The sequence below is a fragment of the Sarcophilus harrisii genome, chromosome 4 (assembly GCF_902635505.1).
Source record: "Sarcophilus harrisii chromosome 4, mSarHar1.11, whole genome shotgun sequence".
Lineage (NCBI taxonomy): Eukaryota > Metazoa > Chordata > Mammalia > Dasyuromorphia > Dasyuridae > Sarcophilus > Sarcophilus harrisii.
The window spans coordinates 126,403,444-126,424,085 of record NC_045429.1 but is presented as its reverse complement, the minus strand read 5'-3'; positions in this window follow the sequence as shown (position 1 = coordinate 126,424,085).

Below are 20,642 nucleotides of genomic sequence, written 5' to 3'. Positions count from 1 at the left end.
TAATAGATCTTTTGTACCTCTTCATGTGAACTAATTTTCCCATTTTAGCTCCTCTTTCCTTTATTTCAATTATAGATCTTTTCTCATCCCTTAATATCTTTTTCTTTAATGTCATCACATCAAAGGACCATTTATAGAGAGGGATGCCCTACTCTGTCTGAGTCAGTGACATATACAACTCAAGAGTTACAGATATCATTTTACCATCTAGAGATGTAAACAGTTTAACCTTTAAATAATATGTATTGTCCCCTTTTTGCCTTTCTATGCTAATTTGCGTCCTCTATTTGTATTACATTTTCTGTTTAATTCTGTTTTTTTTTTTTTTTAAACAAAGATGATTGTAATTTCATCCATTTGAAGTTCCATTGACTCCCCTGAAAAATGATGCTGAATCTAGCTATGTAGTTGTAACACTAGTCTTTGCCTTCCTGAATATGGTATTCTAGGTCCTCTCATCCTTTATTGTAGAAGCTGCCAGATTCTGGGCAATTATGATTGTTGCTCCTTGATATTTGAATTTTTTTTTTATTTTGGTCTGGCGACCTGTAGTATTTTTTCCCTTGAAATTGTAGTTTTGAAGTTGTGTAACAATGTTCTTTGGGCTTTTCTTTGTGGGATCTTTGCAGAGGTGATCAATGGATTCTTTCAATAAGCATTTTCCCCTCTGTTTCTACAATATTGGGACAATTTTCCTTAATGATCTCTTATGGAATGCTAAATAGACACTTTTCTTGGTCATGGCTTTCAGGTAGGCAAGTAATTTTTAAATTGTCTCTTCTGGATCTATTTTCCAGATTTGGCTATTTTTCCACTGAGGTGTTCCACATTTTCTTCCATTTTTTCATTCTTGTTAATTAATTTTAGTTTTAGTTTGTCTATACAATTAACAACTTTATTATGAGATCAACAAAGCTCAGTGGCAAGAGATAACTTATTGTATTTACTTACAATAACTAAAAATAATATAAAATACTTAGGAGTCTGTCTGCTATACAAGCTATACAAACACAATTACAAAACATTTTTCATATAAAGTTAAATTTACAGAATTGGAAAAATATCAATAATTTATGAGTAGATCAAGCCAATAGAATAAAAATGAAAATTCTACCTTAACTAATTAACTTATTCAATGATAAACCAATCAAAATACAAAAAGTATGTCATAAAGCTAGAAAAAAATAACAAACATCATCTGGAAGAACAAAAATTTAAGGATATAAAGGGAACCAATGAAAAAATACAAAGAAAGTAGCCTACTAATTAGATATTAAACTATATTAAAAGAAGGTATAGATCAATATCTCACACAGTAAACCAAGATAAGGTGAAAGTGGGTACATGATTTAGACATAAAGGGTGATACCATAAGCAAAATGGAAGAGCAAGGAATAGATTACTTGTCAGACTTATAAAAAGGGGAAAGCTTCAGGACTAAACAGATACAAAGCATTGTAAAATTCAAAATGAATAATTTTTATTATACTAACACCTAAACATCTGTTATACAAACAAAAACAATGAGAACAAGATTAGAAGTAAAGCAGAAAGCTAGAAACAATCTTTATAGCAAATGTTTCTGATAGAGCCTTATTTCTTAAATATATACATAACTTAGTCAAATTTATAAGAACTAAAGTCATTCCTTAATTGACAAATGTTCCAAGCTTGTTAATGAGAAGTTTTTAAGTGAAGAAATTATAGCTATCTTTAGGAATAGGAAGAAGCATTCTAAACTACATTTGATTTGAGAAATGCAAATTAAAACAACCCTGATTTATCACATCCTATCTGTCACACTGGCCAATATGACAAAAAAAGGAAAGTGATAATGTGGAAAGCTTTAAGAAAATTTGGACCCGAATTCACTGTTGGTGGATTTGTAAAATGATCCAACCATTCTATAAAACAATTTGGAAGAATGCCTAAAGGCAACCAAACTACATATTTTTTGACCCAGAAATACCACTTCTATGTCTATATCCCAAAACAATAGTGAAAAAAAAACAGGGAAAATGACCTGTGCAAAAGTATTTAAACTGACCCATTTTGTGAAAAAAAAAATGTTGAAAATTAAGAGGATGCACATCAACTTGGGAATGGCTGAACATACTGTGGTATGTGAAAATGATGAAATACTATTGTGCAACAATAAATGATGAACAGACACACTCCAAAAAAACCTGGAAATCCCTATATGAATTGATGCAAAATCAAATGAGGAGAATCAGGAAAACATTGCACATAATATCAGTAACATTGTGTGATGGTAAACTATACAATTGAATCAATTCTTCTGAACTTCAGGATTTTTATGTTGGTGTTTATTTAGTTAACTTTTAGTATATATTAGCATGATAAATATTACTGTAGTATAAAGAGCATAATAAATACCAAAATAACTAATAAGGAATATTTAGTATGACTATATTAGTATAGCTTTCCTAGTATTTCTAGTTGTACTATCAATTCATTTATCTATTTTCTCCTTTTTTTGGTAAATAAAAAGTTTTTAAGGACATGAAATTTCCTCTAAGGACTAAATTACCTGCATCTCCCAAACTGTAGAATGTTGTTTTATTATTCTTTTATATTCTTTGATAAAATTAACAATTCTATGATTTGTATTTGACCCAGCCATTATTTAAGATGAATTTATTTAATTTCAAATTGATTTCTTATATTTTTTCAGAGATCTTTCAAATATGCTTTTATTGCACTATAATAAATTTAGATTTCTGCATATATTTATGATATTCCTCCCCCAAGATATGATCTATTTTTATAAAAGTGCTATACATCACTGAGATATATGCATATTCTTTCTGTGTACATTCAATTATTGCCAGAGATCTACACTACATAAATTTTCAAAAAATTCTATTCAAATCCTATTTTTCTTTTTTTTAAAATTTGAATAATCTATAGATTAATTGTGCACAAGTTGTTTTCCTGGTTCTACTTATTTAATTCTCCCTCAGTTTTTAGTTTGTCTCCTTTTGTTTTTAGCAATAGTGACTTGACTTCATTTCCTGGGAAATTTCAGAAAAGGTTCAATAAAGAGATTATTAACAGACACGTTTAAAAGAAAATGGTGACTGCAAATATACAGGGGTGCTTAAAAGTATCTATATATAACATTAAGGTGTGTAAAGCATACCTTATTTCATTTTATCCTCCCAACAATACTGGAAGGTATATGTTACTATTATTCCCTTTTTGTAAATCATAAAACTGAGGTAGAATGCAGTTAAGGGACTTACCAGGGTCACTTATCTAGTATATACCTGAGACAAAATTGGAATTTAATTAAGTATAAATAATGACAGATTAATATTAATGTACTTTTCTCACAAGATTACTATACTGGTAGAAGAGGGGGATATTATGAATTTAGTTGACCTAATTTTGGATAAATTTTGGATAAAATTTTGGATTAATTTTGAAAATTTTGGATACTCTTGATTAGAAAAATTTTGGATAAAATACTTTCTTTTGGGAAGATAGAGATATATCTTAAAAATACAATGAGATGGTTCAAAGCTGAGCAGATGTCAGAACTAAAAAAGGATTTTTATTAGTTCTGTCAATTGGCATGATTTTCAATGCAGTGGGTATGGGATATGTGCTTGACTTTGCAATGGTTAACATATTCATCAATGAAACCATTAGGCATATATAAGGGCTCACCCAATTTGCAGAAAACACCAAGTTGAAAAAGATATCTTTGGATAACAGGTCCTGATCAAAAAGGATCTAGATGATGTAATTTTGATAAAATTATGTTCAGTAGGGAAGAATCTAAGTATTGTTCCTCAGTACAAAAAAAATTGGCTTCACAAGTATAATACAAGGAAGAAATGAAGGATAGATTACCGTTGTCAAAACTATGTTAGAGTTTTAGTGGCCTGCAAGTTCAATATGAGCCAGATAGATGTGTGATATGGCAACCACAAAAAGCTAATTTGATCTTGGGTTAGGAGCATAGCTTTCAGGAATAGAAAGATAATAATCTCTCTGTCCTCTATTCTCAAAAGATGTAATAAGAATAATGCATTCAGGAAATTTGTGACCAAAGAAGAACTAGAGATCATTATTGATCACAAAATAGAAAATTTTAATTATATCAAGTTAAAAAGTTTTTGTACAAACAAAACTTATGTAGACAAGATTAGAAGGGAAGCAATAAACTGGGAAAATATTTTTACAGTTAAAGGTTCTTTTCCAAAATATATAGAGAATTGATTCAAATTTATAATAGTTCAAGCCATTTTCCAATTGATAAATGGTCAAATGATATAAACAGACAATTTTCAGATGAGGAAATTGAAACTATTTCTACTCATATGAAAAGGTGTTCCAAATCATTATTGATCAAAGAAATGAAAATTAAGACAACTCTGAGACACCACTACACACCTGTCAGATTGGCTAAGATGACAGGAAAAGATAATGATGAATGTTGCAGGAGTTGTGGGAAAAAATAAGACATTGATACATTGTTGGTAGAGTTGTGAATGGATCCAACCATTCTGGAGAGCAATTTGGAACTATGCTCAAAAAGTTAACAAACTGTGCATACCCTTTGATCTAGTGGTGTTACCACTGAGCTTATATACCAAAGACATCTTAAAGGAGGGAAAAGGAGTCACATGTGCAAAAATGCCTGTGGCACCCTTTTTCATAGTGGTTAGAAACTGGAAATTGAATGGATGCCCATTAAGCTGGAGAATGGTTAGGTAAATTATGGTATATGAATGTTATGGAATATTACTGTTCTGTAAGCAATGACCAGGAGGATGAATTGGAGAGACTTACATGAACTGATGGTAAGTGACATGAGCAGAACTAGTAGATCGTTATACACTTCAACAACAATATTATATGAGGATCAATTCTGATGGAAGTGGCTATCTTTGGCAATGAGAGAATTCAAATTAGTTCCAATTGATCAGTAATGAACAGATCCAGCTACATCTGGGGAAAGAACACTGGGAAACAAATGTGGACTGCTTGCATTTTTGTTTTTCTTCCCAGGTTATTTTTACCTTTCTAAATCCTATTTTTCTTATGCAACAAGAGAACTATATAAATATGTACACATATATTGTATTTAAGATATACTTTAACATGTTTAATATGTATGAGACTGCCTGCCATCTAGCAGAGGAGGTGAAGGGAAGGAAGGGAAAAGTTGTAACAGAAGTGTTTGCAAGGGTCAGTGTTGAAAAACTCACCCATGCATATGTTCTGTCAGTAAAAAAGGTATAATAATAATAAAAATAATAATGCATTCAGTTCTAGACACTATGATTTAAGGAGGGTATTGATAAGCTTAGATGCAGAACCAGGGCAAGTGGTTCAAGATAAAAAGAGGATCTTTTATTCTTTGTGTCGGTCAGTCAAGAAACATTTCTTAAACACTTGCAATGTGCCAGGTACTTTATAATAAACATTTTCTAATTAGAGTTGTGCAAAATAGAGTAAGCTGTCTTAAGAGATGGTAGATTTTTCTTTGTAAGTCTTCAAGCAGAAACTGGATACCACTCATGAGATATTTTATAGTATGTATGGGTAAAACTAGGTAATTGCTAAGGTAATTTACAAACTTCAAGCTTTTTACTTTTATGATTAGATATGTACTCATGCTTCTCTTGTGACAGTTAGGTGGCACAGTAGATATAGTACTGGTTCTGGGGTGAAAAAGACCTGAGTTCAAAACTAGCCTCAGACACTTACTAATTTGATACCTTTGCAAAGTCACTTTATCTTGTCTGCCTCAGTTTCCTTGTTTACAAAATAAGCTGGAGAAGGAAGTGAAAAATCACTCAAATGGGATCATGAAGAGTTAGACTTGACTGATATAACTAAACAACAATAACATACTTCTCTAACCTTCCTTGAAGCAGGAAGTAGGGTGGGAGTCTGAGAACAGGTTGAAGAGAGAGCAATTTTTGCTCTACACAAATTATTTAAATTTAATTTCCCTTTTCTTTTTTTCTTAAGTTTTGCTCTGAACTTCATTCTTCATTAGTGTTTTCATATAAACCACAGAGCAGAAAAAGAGAATAGTATATTACACTACAAATTTCCATTTTTATCCCTCTTGATGTTTTTTTTTTTAAGTTAGCTATCAATTTCAAACTGTCCTTTCTCTTTGTTTCTTTCTGAACTTCCTTCAGATTTCTTCTGTGCAATTTAAAAACACATCAATGATTTTCTATCTCTCTCTGTCTCTGTCTCTATCTCTTTCTCTCTGTTTGTGTCTCTGTCTGTCTCTTTAGCATCACTCTTGCTAACCATTCTCCTTTATTCTTACCCCCTCAAATAAAAATCAAGAGAAAAAAGGAAAAAAAAATCATGGAACACAACCACTATTAAGCAAGAAAGACTAATTCGTATAATGCAATGCGAAAAACTGTATGACTCTTTGTATCTAAGTTCATCTCCTTTATATCAGAAAATGGGTATCATGCTTCATCTTAGATTATTTATAGGTGTAGTAGCTCATTACTTTGATCAGAGTTCTGAACTTTTTCAAACTTGTTTTTCTTTACATTTTTGTTGTAATTATTTAAATGGCTTTAATTCTACTCTCTTCCCTCTGCATCAGTTTATATTACTCCGAATACTCCAAATTATTTTTATCAACATTTCTTATGAGGTAATAGTCTATAATACCCATATACCACAATTTGTTCAGATATTCACTAATTCATAATCCTCCATTTTTTCCAGTTCTTTTTCCCTTTTTTTATATTTCATTTCTTCTTCAGGATTAAGAAATTGATTTTCTTGTACCTATTTCCTTCTCAATATTTTTTTGTTGCCTCTTAAACATCTACCCAAAATATCCATACTTGTTTCCTTTTTAAGTTCTACAGTAAATTTTGTGTTTTATCTACCTTCGTGTGGTTCTGATAAGGATGAACTTCAAATGAAAGCCATTCCCTCTCCCTTTCTTCCATGTTCATTTACTTATCTTCATATACATCCCAATTATGATAAAAGCAAATTCCACCCATTTTTCCTTGTTTCAACACTATTATATTTTTAATTAACTACTCCATTTTTATTCTTGATATCATTTAAACAGAAACAATCCAACATCAGGAGCAATATGAATAAAACATAAATGAAAAAAATTGAATTTAACTCATGACTGTAAAGAATAAAAATAATAAGCTCATGAATAAGGATCTACCATTTTTTTTTTTTATATCTGAGAAATAGGCATCCAATGTTACAAGATGGCACAGGTAAACTCATTCATTCAGTATCTAATAGGTGAAATATACTATGTTAATATATATAGCAGGTAAATATAACCTGGCTTTTTGACTTCAGAGAGCATTGAATATGCAGTATATGATAAGGTATATGTAGGAACATGAAGAGTGCATATGCTGCTATTCTCTTTTTTATTCTCTTTTTGCTTTGTAATACACAATTGTTACAGTAATTGTATCATAATTTTATTAATTGTATATTTAATAGTGTTCTACATTATATATGCTATGATAATTGCATTATAATTATATTAATTACATATTTAATTGTATTATATTAATGTATTATAGCAAATTATAAAATACTTCCAAAATAGCAATCTATATAATTGTATTATAAAGAACATAATATAATATTCACATATGATTCGTGCATTAATATTACTCATGAGTATAAATAGCATATTGTATACTATATAATATATAATGCACATTGATGTAATAATATATATATATATACATACATACATATACACATAAAAAATGAAATATATCAGAGAGAAAAAGAAAGAGAACTATGTGACTCAGGTAATTTTATTTTCTGTGATCACTTGATTTCATTATTGAAAATGAATTAATTATATTTCACTTAGTGTACAGGATTTGACGTACTTCATAATTCATATATTTTAACATCTTTCTGAAGGAAAATAAAAACAGAAACAATACAATAATCATTATATTGAAAGAAATACCTGCTGCTTTTCCTTACAAATGATTGCAAAATTAAAGTCAGTCCAGTAGGCATCTCTATCTCTTAATACACGTAGATTTCTTTAGACTCTTTCTTAGAAAAATCTCCATGCCTTTGTTCACTTCAGGTATATATGTTTGTGTCTATATCTACAAAGATGTGCTATGATATCAGATGAGGGAAAGATAATTCTTAATTTTCCAACTGAATCTGGCAGTGATGAATTAAGAGAGGCAATGTGGTGAATGAGAATGAAGAAGAGATTTCACATAACTTGAAGGAAGTTTGGAAACAGTAAATGATGGACGTACAATTTTGCATAAATGACTTATTTTAAAATAAATATATTATTAGAAATTTGACCCTGCATATCAATACAAATAATTATATATTTTATTACTTTTCCATTTTACTAGATTTTTTACAAAATACAAGGTATTTGCCTGCCATTGGAAGATTCTTGGATGACAATTTTAAAGGAAAATTAAACTTGTGTCTAGTATAGCCTGTATTCCTATTTGCTATTTTCCTTGTGCTTGATGTAGTTTTTGTTTTCTTTTCTTTTCTTTCCTTTTCTTTTCTTTTTAATAGCCTTTTATTTACAGGTTATATGTATGGGTAACTTTACAGCATTGAAAATTGCCAAATCTCTTGTTCCAATTTTTCCCCTCCTTCTCCCCACCCCCTCCCCCAGATGGCAGGATGACCAGTAGATGTTAAATATATTAAAATATAAATTAGATACACAATAAGTATACATGACCAAACTGTTATTTTGCTGTACAATAAGAATCAGACTCTGAAATATTGTACAATTAGCCTGTGAAGGAAATAAAAAATGCAGGTGGGCAAAAATATAGGGATTGGGAATTTAATGTAATGGTTTTTAGTCATCTCCCAGGGTTCTTTCGCTGGGTGTAGCTGGTTCAGTTCATTACTGCTCCATTGGAAATGATGTAGTTTTTCTAAAGAACTTCATATTTTGTCTGATGTGGTCTTTATTGATTATTTTTATCACAGCTGAATGGTTTTCTCTCATTGTTTTATTCCACTTGGTCATAACACCACCAGTAAGCTCTCTCTTCCATTCACTTGATAGAAACCAGCATCTTCCTTGGAAACTTACATTGCTCAGCTGCTTTCATGCTTTCAAAAGGTTTTTGCTTCCTACTCATATTCAAGATGCCTCTTCCTATGGTTGAGAGACACATATTCACAAGCCCTTATGCACCAAGGATCCACAACCTACATTTATGCTTCAATTTCAACTGGTAAAGGATATCAATTTTAATAAAATACTGAGAAAATATCAAGTACATTTTGCTGTGATCTGAGTGGAGGTGCGATGGGAGCTTGGTTTCTTTCAGGAAATTTGCTTTTAAATGTAGCACTAGATGGAATAACTGGTTGAGGTGTATTTTACAAAATATTTAGAAATTTTCCTTAATGAGTCCCTGGTGTTGGAGAATACTATGTGATTTCTATTCTTGCTATATATTTTCAGTAAATAACTCTTTGTAAAAATGAATTGATGTTAACTTGTTAAATTGATATTGGAGCTCTAATCACTGAATCAAACAATGATACAGTGAAGATATTAACATTAAATGATAATGATATTATGAAGAACATACCAGAATGAGAGTTCAAGACAGTAGAATCAAAACACCCCCAATTCATTGGAACCAACTCCTGGAATCTTGAAAAACAGTAGTACTTCTCCCCTTTCCCCAAGGACTAAACTATATGTGGGAGTTTAGTGGGAGTTGGGAGAAATACCCGTCAGAATTTATAAAGACTACATTAAAATACTATGAATCGAAATATTAAAAATAGAAATATTAAAAACAGAATGACAAGATATATTTCCTGAAACAAACTCTTATTATGCATACATTTTACTTTATATCTAATCAAATTTCCATTCTTTTAGTATTCTGTTAAATGACAAAATGACTTTCTATATTACACAAGGGAATTAGTTTATATTGTAGGTGATTTTATAATATGCACTTTTAATATTAATATTGCCTGGGTATTTATTTGTTAGGCAATTTTAATAAGCTTAAGCTAATAAAAATCTAATCTACACCTCATGTGATTTTATTATAAACTACAAAGAAGAAGAAAAGTGGTATGTCCCATGGTGGTATGTTGCATGATGAATGAGCTTATATAATGGCTATATAAGACAGAGTTTTCCAATTATTTATATAGTTTTTAAAAAGTCAACTCAATGAGACAAAATTTTTTTAAGTATCTATAATGTTCAGGCACTATCAGGCACTGGGAACCTTAAATAAGGGCAGCTTTCTGATCTCAAAAAGTTGAATATTATGAGACATTGTTTAAATCAAGATATCAATAAATTAACACCTTTAAACATTTCTTACCTTTTATAGATTGTAGTGTCCATAGAAAGAAAATACATGGGTAGCTTCAGAAAAGATCTAAGGTCAACTATGTAAAAACATGCATATACTTCTGAATTTGACAAATCATATGATATCTTTTGCTGACTCTTGACCCCATGTTCTGATCTGTATATGGCCTGGAACAAGGAAATTTTATTCTGTCCTCATGGTCACAACCCTGGCAGTGACCTTTACAGATTTTGTTTTATTCTCATGATAAAAAAAATCATCTTTCCTAGCTGTTCAATTATTTTACAGTAAGAAGGGGGTATGAAAATGGTCCTCTTCAGCCACTCCTTGTTTCATAATCATTAGAGCAGAACAAGGATGTGCATCAGTCTGGTTGTGGAAAAGCTAATAAATGGTGATAAGAGTAGACCAAATGGTGGAATCTATTGTACAAGGCATGTACAAGTACATGCAGGCATGTTAAAGTTAGGAAATCACTCTCTCATCCAAATAATCAATAAGCATTTATGAAGCACATACTATAGGTCAGACACTGTATTAAGTCCTGAGGATTCAAAGAAAGACAAAAGAAAAGGAGCGCAGAGTGTAATAAGGGAAGCAGCATGACATTTTTTAAAATAAAATTAAGTGGGCAGAGCCAAGATGGCAGAGATGGGACTCATATTTATGTGAGCTCTCTTAGATATCCCTCAAATTAATAGCAAATCAAGCTGAACTGGTTTTGGATAACAGAATCCATTAATATTTGTAGGGTAACAAATTTCCAATAGAAGACAATTTAGAAGAACTTCAGAAAATATCTGTTTCAATTGGTCTAGAAATAGGCAGGCCCAGTGCAGGCACCAGAATACAGGAAGTACAGAGACTCAGGCTGGTGAGGGAACTCTACTGGGAGGAACCTACAGCAGTAGTAGCTACTCTGTGCTGGTTGCAAAGCAGCAGATTAGCAGATTAGCTGTAAAACTTGCAATGCAAATACAAAAGACAAATAGTGAAACCAATAATATCAATGAATCTGGCCATACCCACCCAGCACTGCAAGTTAGTCAGCACTGACCCAGCCCAACTACTGTTACCTGTAGAGGAATATTAGAAAATGTCCCCTTTGACCTAAAAGCAAACCTTAACCTTTAAAAAAATAAGCAAAAAAAGCAAAAAGAACTCTGACCACAGACAATTTTTATGAACAAAGAAAAGAACATATTTCAAACTTTTCAAGAGAGCTTTTGGAAAAGGAAATACGAATTGTCTGAAGAAAATTGCTTACAAAATAGATTTAGTGAAATAAAAAAGCATATAACACCTTACAAAAGAGATTTAACAAAATGGAAAAAGCAACTCCTTGAAAAATAGAATTTGTGAAATGAACAAAACAACTTGTTTAAAAATTCAGTTGGCCAAATATAAAAGAAGCTAAACAAGGTAAATGAAGAAAAGAATTCATTAAAAATTAAAATTGTACAAATGGAAGTGAATGACCAAATGGGACATTAACAATTAGTCAAAGAAAACCAAAAAAAAAATGAAAAGATAGAAGAAAATGTAAAATGCCCCATTGGAAAAACAACTGACCTAGAAAACTGATTTAGGAGAGATACTCTAAGGATGCTTCTTGAAAACCGTGATGAAAAAAAGAGACTAGACATTACCTTTCAGGAAATTTTCAAGAAAAACTGCCCTGATGTCCTAGAATCAGAAGGTAAAATAGCCATTGGAAGAATTCACCAATCACTTCCTGAAAAAAACCCCAAAATGAAAACCCCAAGGAATATTGTAGCTAAATTTTAAAATTATCAGATCAAGGAAAAAAATATTGTAAGCATCCAGAAAAAAACCATTCAAATATCAAGGAGCCACAATCAGGATTAGCCAGCATCTAGCAGCTTCCACTTTAAAGGATCAAAGGGCCTGGAATCTGATATTCCAAAAGGCACAGGAACTTAGAATGCATCCAAGAATAAACTACCCTGCAAAACTGAAAATTTTCTTCCAGGGAAGAAGATAGACATTCAGCAAAACAGGTGAATTCCATTTATTTCTGATGAAAAGACCAGAGTTAAACAACAACCAAAAAAAATTAATCTCCAAATATAGAACTCAAGAGTGGCATAAAAATGTTAAAAGAAAAGAACCCTGGAGAATTGTATTTCTGTTATGGGTATACATAGAGTGTATATATATATATATATATATATATATATATATATATATATATATATATAATTTGATTTTACTGTTATAATATAAAAAAGAAACTAGAGGTAAAAAGGAGATTGTACCATAAAAAGGGGAAAGTGAAGGTAAAATGAGAGAAATTACATCTCACGAAGAGGTAAAGGAAACCTATTGTAATTGAGGGAAAGAAGTGAGGGGAATGAATATTGTGTGAATCTTACTCTCATCAGATTTGGCTCAAAGAGAAAATGTTATATATATTTGGTTCCACAGATAAACTTCTCTCACCTTATAGAAAAGTGGGAGGAGAAAGAGGAAAAGGGAAGGGGTAGTCTAAGTAAAAGGGAAAACAGAAATAGGAGAAGGGTATAAGAAAGGGGGAGGGACTCTAAAGGGGGAGGGCTGTTGAGACAAGTGGTACTCATTAGTAAAATACTGGGGAGGAAGAAAAGGGGAAAAGGAAAGAGAAACGCATTTCTAGGTTCAGTTTGTATTAACTCCATCCTCCTACCCTTGCAGACACTAGATGGGCAGTTTTTTTTTTTTTTTTTTTTTTTTTTTTTTTTGAGCTGATAGAAACTCTGCAATCTCTCCACACCTTCCCTGCTGGCTCCTGTAATGATCCATCAAACATGTCATGGGCAGGTCCTTGACATTAGATTTTCAGTATGGTCTGAATCAAGCTTTAGACACTCTCCATTGTAATTCATGGGTCACCCCAATGGCCAGGTAGGTTTCTGGTCTACCTGGACAACAGGTTGCACTGTCCTCAGGAAGGACAGTCTTTGCAAGAAAATAACTTGGAGTTTACCTGAAGAAATCAGTTATGTTCTCCCCTCCCTTAGAGGAATTTTCAGCCTTTCATTGAACCGCTGTTGGAGTTCTTTTTTCTTCTTTCCCTTTTCTGGGCTCCTAGCAGATCCAGAGTGTATCCATTTGCATGACCAGGAGAGGAATGTGATTTGGTAGACTTCCCAGGACTCATGTCTGTAGACCCTGCTCCAGAGGTCAGCTGAATGTCCTCTGATCTTCTGGATCAGAGTCCTGGAACTTTCTCTAAGGTGCGGGATGAAGTTAGTGTGTTTTTTGACCTGGTGACAGCTTCATTTGTAGTCAGCTGTCTATAGATTAAATCTGATCCTTCTGAAAGCAGATTTTCCAAAGATACACTATGAAGGCTGATAAAGAGTTCCAGGTTTACAATATACAAACAAAATAGTCTGGGACGTGATTATTGTAATGTCTGGCCTAGCTCTCTGGAGGACCTTGGGATCAGCCTGAGTATTTGGTCTTAGTGGAGGAGTGAAGGAGGCAGAAGGGCCATGTGGCTGGTCAAAAATGGAATGTGCAATCTGAAGTCTTCTCTTGTGTCTATGGCCGAAAGCTGTGGCTAAGAGACCATTTCCAGTTGTCCCAGCCCCTAAATACTTCTGTATGAATACATCACTACACCACACTGAGCACATGCAACCATTACATCACCATACTAAGTACTAAGTATATGCTTAACTATACTTGATTTAAGTATACCTTTTCATATAAACAAGATATATCAAGGAAAATTTAAAGATAACCAAGTAGAAGGACCAGTCAGGGGGATAAGGAAAGTATTTTTATAAAACATGTAGCTTTAGCTGGGACTGGAAGGAAGATAGTCTTGAGCTCTTCTACTCATCTCCAGCCATGAATTTTACATTTCATAAGCAATATAATATGACCCACTCTTGAAGGTGATGATGGCAATCATTCATCATTATCCAAATTTAGATAGTTTTAAATCTGAGCTATGGAATAGTCTAAACTTAATTCTTTACAGGTTCAGGATTTGCCCTTTCTTGGAATACTGAGTGAACATAGTAAGTGGGGAACTTTACATTCATCTTTGAAAAGTTACCATTATGCAAATTAGAACTCTACAGAAATTCATTCTAATGCTCCTGAAATATTAAAAAACACCCTCAATTATAAAGAATCTATCCAGTATTAGGTAATAAGTGTATGTAATTTATTTAGTAACATGAAAATGAATAACTGGATCTCTTCTTTCTCATTTTGAACTGCAGAGCAAATTATCTGTTGTTAACTTAATTCTCATGAGTCCTGCTTTTACTAATACCAATAGAATATTTTCTACTATTCAAAGAAAAATATTGAATTTATCCATTCATATATTTCTCCTTCTATTATCCTTACTGTCTCATTTATTTTCATTTTCTCCCAGTTTATTAAATATTCTTCTAGTATCTATCTCCTCTGTCCTCAAAAAACATACAACAAAACAACCAGTCACTTGATCTATCTATCCTCCCATATGTCTCTTTCCATTTTTGGCTAAACTCCTTGAGAAGATAATCTATAATCAGTACTTTGACTTCCTTTGCTTTCACTCTCTCCTAAACACTGGTTACTAACCTCATAATTCAATCGAAACTGCTCTCTTCAAAATTACTAATGATCTCTTAATTGACAAATACTGTGACCTTTTCTCTATGCTTATCCTTCTTAACCACTCTGCAGCAGCCTTTGACACTTTTGATCACTCTTCTCATTGATAATCTCTTTTCTCTAGGTTTTTAAAACAATACTTTCTCCTGATTCTTCATTTACCTATCTCATTTTCAGTTTCCTTTGCTGGATTTTTATTCAAGTCATGCCTGCTAAGCAGGGCTTTTCTATAATACTCTGTCATGAGCTCTCTTCTCTTCTTTATAAATTATTATCTTTTTTGTGCTAATGATTCTCAAATTCTCAGTTTTATATAACACTAATTAATGTCTCTGCTCATCTTCAGTCACATCTTTCTGACCTTTCTAACCACTTATTGGACATATCAAACTGGAGAGTCCATAGGCATCTTAAATTTTACATGTCTAAAATGGAACTTACTATATTTTCAGTATATTTCCACCCAAATCTTTCTTTTTCTAACTTCTCTATTACTTTTGAGGATCCTAAGAGTATAAACCTTGTTTTTATTTCTCTCTCTCATCACTGTTCATGCCCCATTTCCCCCCCCCCCAAAGTCTTCAATTTTACCTTTATAACAGCTTTCAAACCTGCCCCTTTCTCTATTGTGACACTGCCATCATCCTGATGCAGGCACATTTGGATTGCGGCAGCTGATTTGTCTTCCTGCTCTTCCACTTTGGTCCAAGTCTCTTCCACTTTGGTCCATATGATTATCAAAGACATCTTTCCAAAGCACATCCTTGTTCATGTTTCTTCCTTACTCAGTAAACTCCTTGGGGGATTTTTTATCACCTTCAAGATAAACTATAGTGTGCTCTGTTTGATATTCAAAGATTTTCATGATCTTTAAGCCTCTGAAACAACCTTCCCAATTATCCTCCCAGTCTATTTGTATGTTTTAGATTCCATCATATATTGGATGATAATGTTCTGGCTATTTTCAAAGCAAGGCACTCTATTTCTAACTGTAGACATTTTCCGGGACTGTCTCAAATTTCTGAAATGTTCTCCCTACTACTCTCCACCTTTTAGTTTCTTTTAAGCCCCTGTTATAGTGCATCATTTATTAAAAAAGCATTTCTTGACTCTCCTTTGGAAGATAGCCCCCCTCTTTATATTGATTAACTCTAATTTATTCTCTGTCTCCCTTCTTATACATAAGCATGTAAGTGTGTATGTAGTCTAATATTTACTTAAAGGAATTACTGAGCTGCATTTGTAAGAAAAGATTTTAATGAGGTTATTCATTTCATTCCTCCTTGAAAATTATTTTCCAATACCTCATAATGATCTGTGGGTGATCCTGGATTCTTCTAAATCAGAACAGCAGAGAATAACATCTGACAGCTTCTACCAAGCTGGAAAGACTTTGATTACAAGCCCAGTGGAAGACAACATGTTTATCATTCCAGGAACAAACAAATCAAAGATTAAGAAATTTGTCACCAGAAAGTCAACCAATTTTTTTTTTTGGGAGGAGGGATAGGAGTTGGGAGGGAGCCACAATTCATGCATAGGCAACTACTAAAGAGTAGAAGGGCTGTATTCTATATTGTTTGAGGGTTTATGCACTCTAAATAAATTAAAGCATTATAAGCTCTAATAAAGTATATAATATTTTATAATATCTTTAAAGTCCCATAATACTCTAATACTCATATTTTATCAAAAATACACATTTATGAAAAGAAAAGTATTAATATATGATTCTAGGATATTATTACCTATACTTACTACCTTTAGTTACACAGTTTACATTTTTCAGGAAATAACCAGTCAGTGTGTAACATTTTGTTATAACAGATTGATCTCTTTTAAAAGACAGCACCTCCAATTATACCTGATTTGTTTTTTTCCACAGTACTGGTTTTGTCTAGGAGAGTAAAGAGAGATGGTTGAAAGTTATAAATATGTTCATAAAACCAACTAGCATCTATACTAAGGTAGAACACATTCCTTCTTCCAGATTCAATGTGGTTATTTGGTACATTCAATCATTGAACTCATGACACAATATTAATCTAATAAATGTTCTTTCTTTTGCCAGATTTTGCCAGAAATGTTCTTTCTTGTGCCTAGAGACACAATATTAGAAATATATACATATATACAAAAGCATTTAATTTAGACATAAAAATAAAAAAAATATTAAGGAAAATATCTATATGCAGCCTCAAAAAAAGTTTGAATACCTAAACACAAAAGTACTGCAAGTGTGGAACTTAAAACAAGAAAATAAAATAAGTTAGCTGTACTGGGGGTAGATATAAAATGAAGTAATAATCAGGGATAATGTATGCAGGACAGTCTATTGGGGTCCTAGATGTAATTAGGTACTCTCATGGGGTCCCAAGAGAATGGGGTGCATCTCTTTAATCCAGTAAAACTTGCCTACTTTTTAAAAGGGCATTTATTTATTTTGATCTAAAACCACCAGATGTTGGGAGAAGGGAGAGAAAATTCCTCAAAAGGAAACTTGTAAAGATTCATTCTAGTGGAAGGAGCAAAAACTACTGGGGAACTAGGTTCTTAAATAAAAAGTATCTCAGTCCTTTACTGGTGGTCTTACTTTGGCTATGGGACTCAACCTCCCTAAATGAATTTTGAGTTTCTCTAAGGCTTTTCCATTTATGATCAGGAAGCTATCCAACTTTACAAATAATAACAACAATAAAATCTTTTTCCTAGTACCCATAAGCAAAACTCATTAGTTTTATATATCTCCAAGGGAATTATAACCTAATAGTCCTTCAATCCTCTGATTCCCAGTAGAGTAAAAAGAAAGATTCACTTTAGAATCCATAATCTCACTAGTAAGTATTTAGAAAGAGGAATTTCTTGAACCAGTCATATTTAATTACTAGGCAGGTAAGGATAACAATTTTTGCAAATATTTCTGTACTACACAATCAAAAGCAGATCCAGGGATTCTGTGTTCTTAAATTTTCGGTGAAAGCATTTACAAACTCAGTAATCAGGACAGCTACAAATCAGGACTTCATTTATTATATTGTTAAATTACTGAACTTAATAAAGTGTTAATGGAGGTTAAACTGACAAGAGTGAGTGTAAATAGATTTCTTTTTAACCCCCCCCAAAAAAAAACAGTTAATAAAAATTTAAAGAAAACTCTTATGTTGCTTTATAAATCTTACTTGGGCTTGGCAGGAGAGCAAGAAGAAGGCTAAGGGTTTGAAGTCTTCACTAAGCTAAAGACCTGGTGACCGAAGGCTGCTACCACCACCACCATTATCACCACCATCATTATCATCACCATCAAAACAATAAAAGCAGCAACAGCAATAATTGGCATTTATAAAGTCCTTTATGGGCAACAAAGTGCTTTATCTCATTTGAATCTTACAAAACCCATTGACTGGATCAAGTCAGAGGATTTAAAATCAGATATTAAGTTAGAATTTAAATTCTGGCTCTTTTACTTCCCATTTATGCAACCCAATGATCTTTTTTCTTTTTCCTCCTCCTTAGTGCTCATTTTCTTTCATTCTCTGAAATGAGAAGGTTAAACTAGATGAATTTTATGATTGCTTCCAGTTCTAAATCTGTGATCCTATGATTAATACATATTGTTCAAGTTAAGATGAGATTCCAGCTCAAGACTTATGACACAGAGTAGTCATTATAACACAGAAAGTGACATTTTAATGTGAGGAAATAGCAATAACTCATATTTACATAGCAGTTTAAAAATTATAAACAACTTTTCTTATAATCATTCAGTGAGATATAATCAATCAATCATATATAATACAAGTAGTATTAACCCATTTTACAAAGTGGGTACTTGAAGCTCTCAGGGATTATGAGATTTGATTATGAATACACACAATTATATATGATTATATATATATGTATATTATATATGATTAATAACTAAAAGTCTTGGGTGTATCCACTGTTATGATGACTCTCATTAAATGATTCAAAAATCATCTACACAAATAACAAATAGCATCCCTCTCTTAAGAGTGGGGAAACATCTTTAGAAAAAAAAGTACACTCCAGACTATAGAGAAATGACTTCAGGTTTCTAGGAGACCATTAGAAAAGCAGTTCAGTATGTCTTTAGGCTGTGAAGTCTCCAATACTAAAGGATATTATCATATCAATGGTGTGTAAATGACCTTCACTTGTTTTGGAGTTAAAAGGGGGAAAGTGATGGAATTTGAATTAGAACCTCTTTTTCTTCTTTGGTCTGATGGCTGGAAGGTCACTGGAGAGAGAGAGCGCTACTATTTGACTTTTATCTTCCAGGTGCAGGAGTGGATTTTAGAGCTGTTTAAACTATTTAGTGAAGCAAATAGTCTCAATAATTTCTTAGCACCTTACTCCTCTTCCCTGAAGTATAGCTCTGAAAAATTTTGCTCATTTTCCAGTTATCTCAAAGGCTTCAAACTTGGGAAATAATTCATTGATATACAGCAGATTAGATACTGAGGAAGTAAATACAAAAGGAAGCTTGGACTTTTTTACTTTCAGAGACTGAGGGAATTGCCAGATTAGCATCTAGTATATAAGGACTCCTGAAATTAGGGCAAGAAAGTGACTTGCACAGTCTTTTCTTATGTTATTTTGCATAATGAGTTTTCATACTGAATAAAAAATAAAAACAAACCAAAAAAAAAAAAACAAAAAAACACTGTAGTCCAAATGAGTGTGGATTTTAGTAGGTATCCACAGATAAGATACATTTTCTTATTTACTAAGTAGATTGTACAGAATGCCAAACACGTATAATTCACACACACAGAGACATACAACACACTTTTGTAAATAAAAATTGTAATTTCTCTTTCAGTTTTGACTTACTTCTATGTGAGAAAATTGTTTACAGCAAATATTAGTCTAAAGATCAACATTTTGTAGCACCATTATGTTAAAACAAAATCAAGCAAGGTAGATTTGCCATAGAATTTTATAATATTTGAAGTTATTGATGTGAATACTCTTCTAACTCTAAAAGACCTTAGAAGTCATTCATTGAATGCACAAATCTCTTTTAAAACATTTCTGAGAAGTGGTTATATAGCCCCTACTTCAATACTATCTTTATGACCTTGTATAAAGTACAGACTAGCTCCCTGGAGGGCCTCAGGGTCAGCAGAGTCAAGATAAATCAAAGTCCTTTGTCTTTAGGGGGAGAAGTGAAAGAGGCAGGCAAGCTGCCATGTGGCTTGCCAAAGATGTATCCTGGATTCTAGAGCTGGGAGTCTCCAGGCTCTCTCCTCCTCATCCTTCCACCAAAGGCCTCTGACTTCTCTTCTCTCAGCCCCTCAGTCCTTGCCTATGATTATCTCAACACCAAACATTCAGCAAGCACCAATGGTGAGGAAAGCAATCATCCAAATCTATGCTAATAGAACCATTGGCTCACATGGAATAGGTAGCCTTGAGTACTCTCTTCTCTGATTCAGAGTTTCAGCCCTCTACCACCTTGGGCAGATCCTTACTTACCCTCATGAATTCCCTCATGGGAATTGTACTTCAATCTTATCTGATTGTTTTCAAGCTTGTCATAGTTTTAATATTTCCAGTGAAGGAAAACTTAACAATTTCTGGAGGCAATTACATTTCACTTTTGTGAAACTTTTATAATTAGGAAGTTGT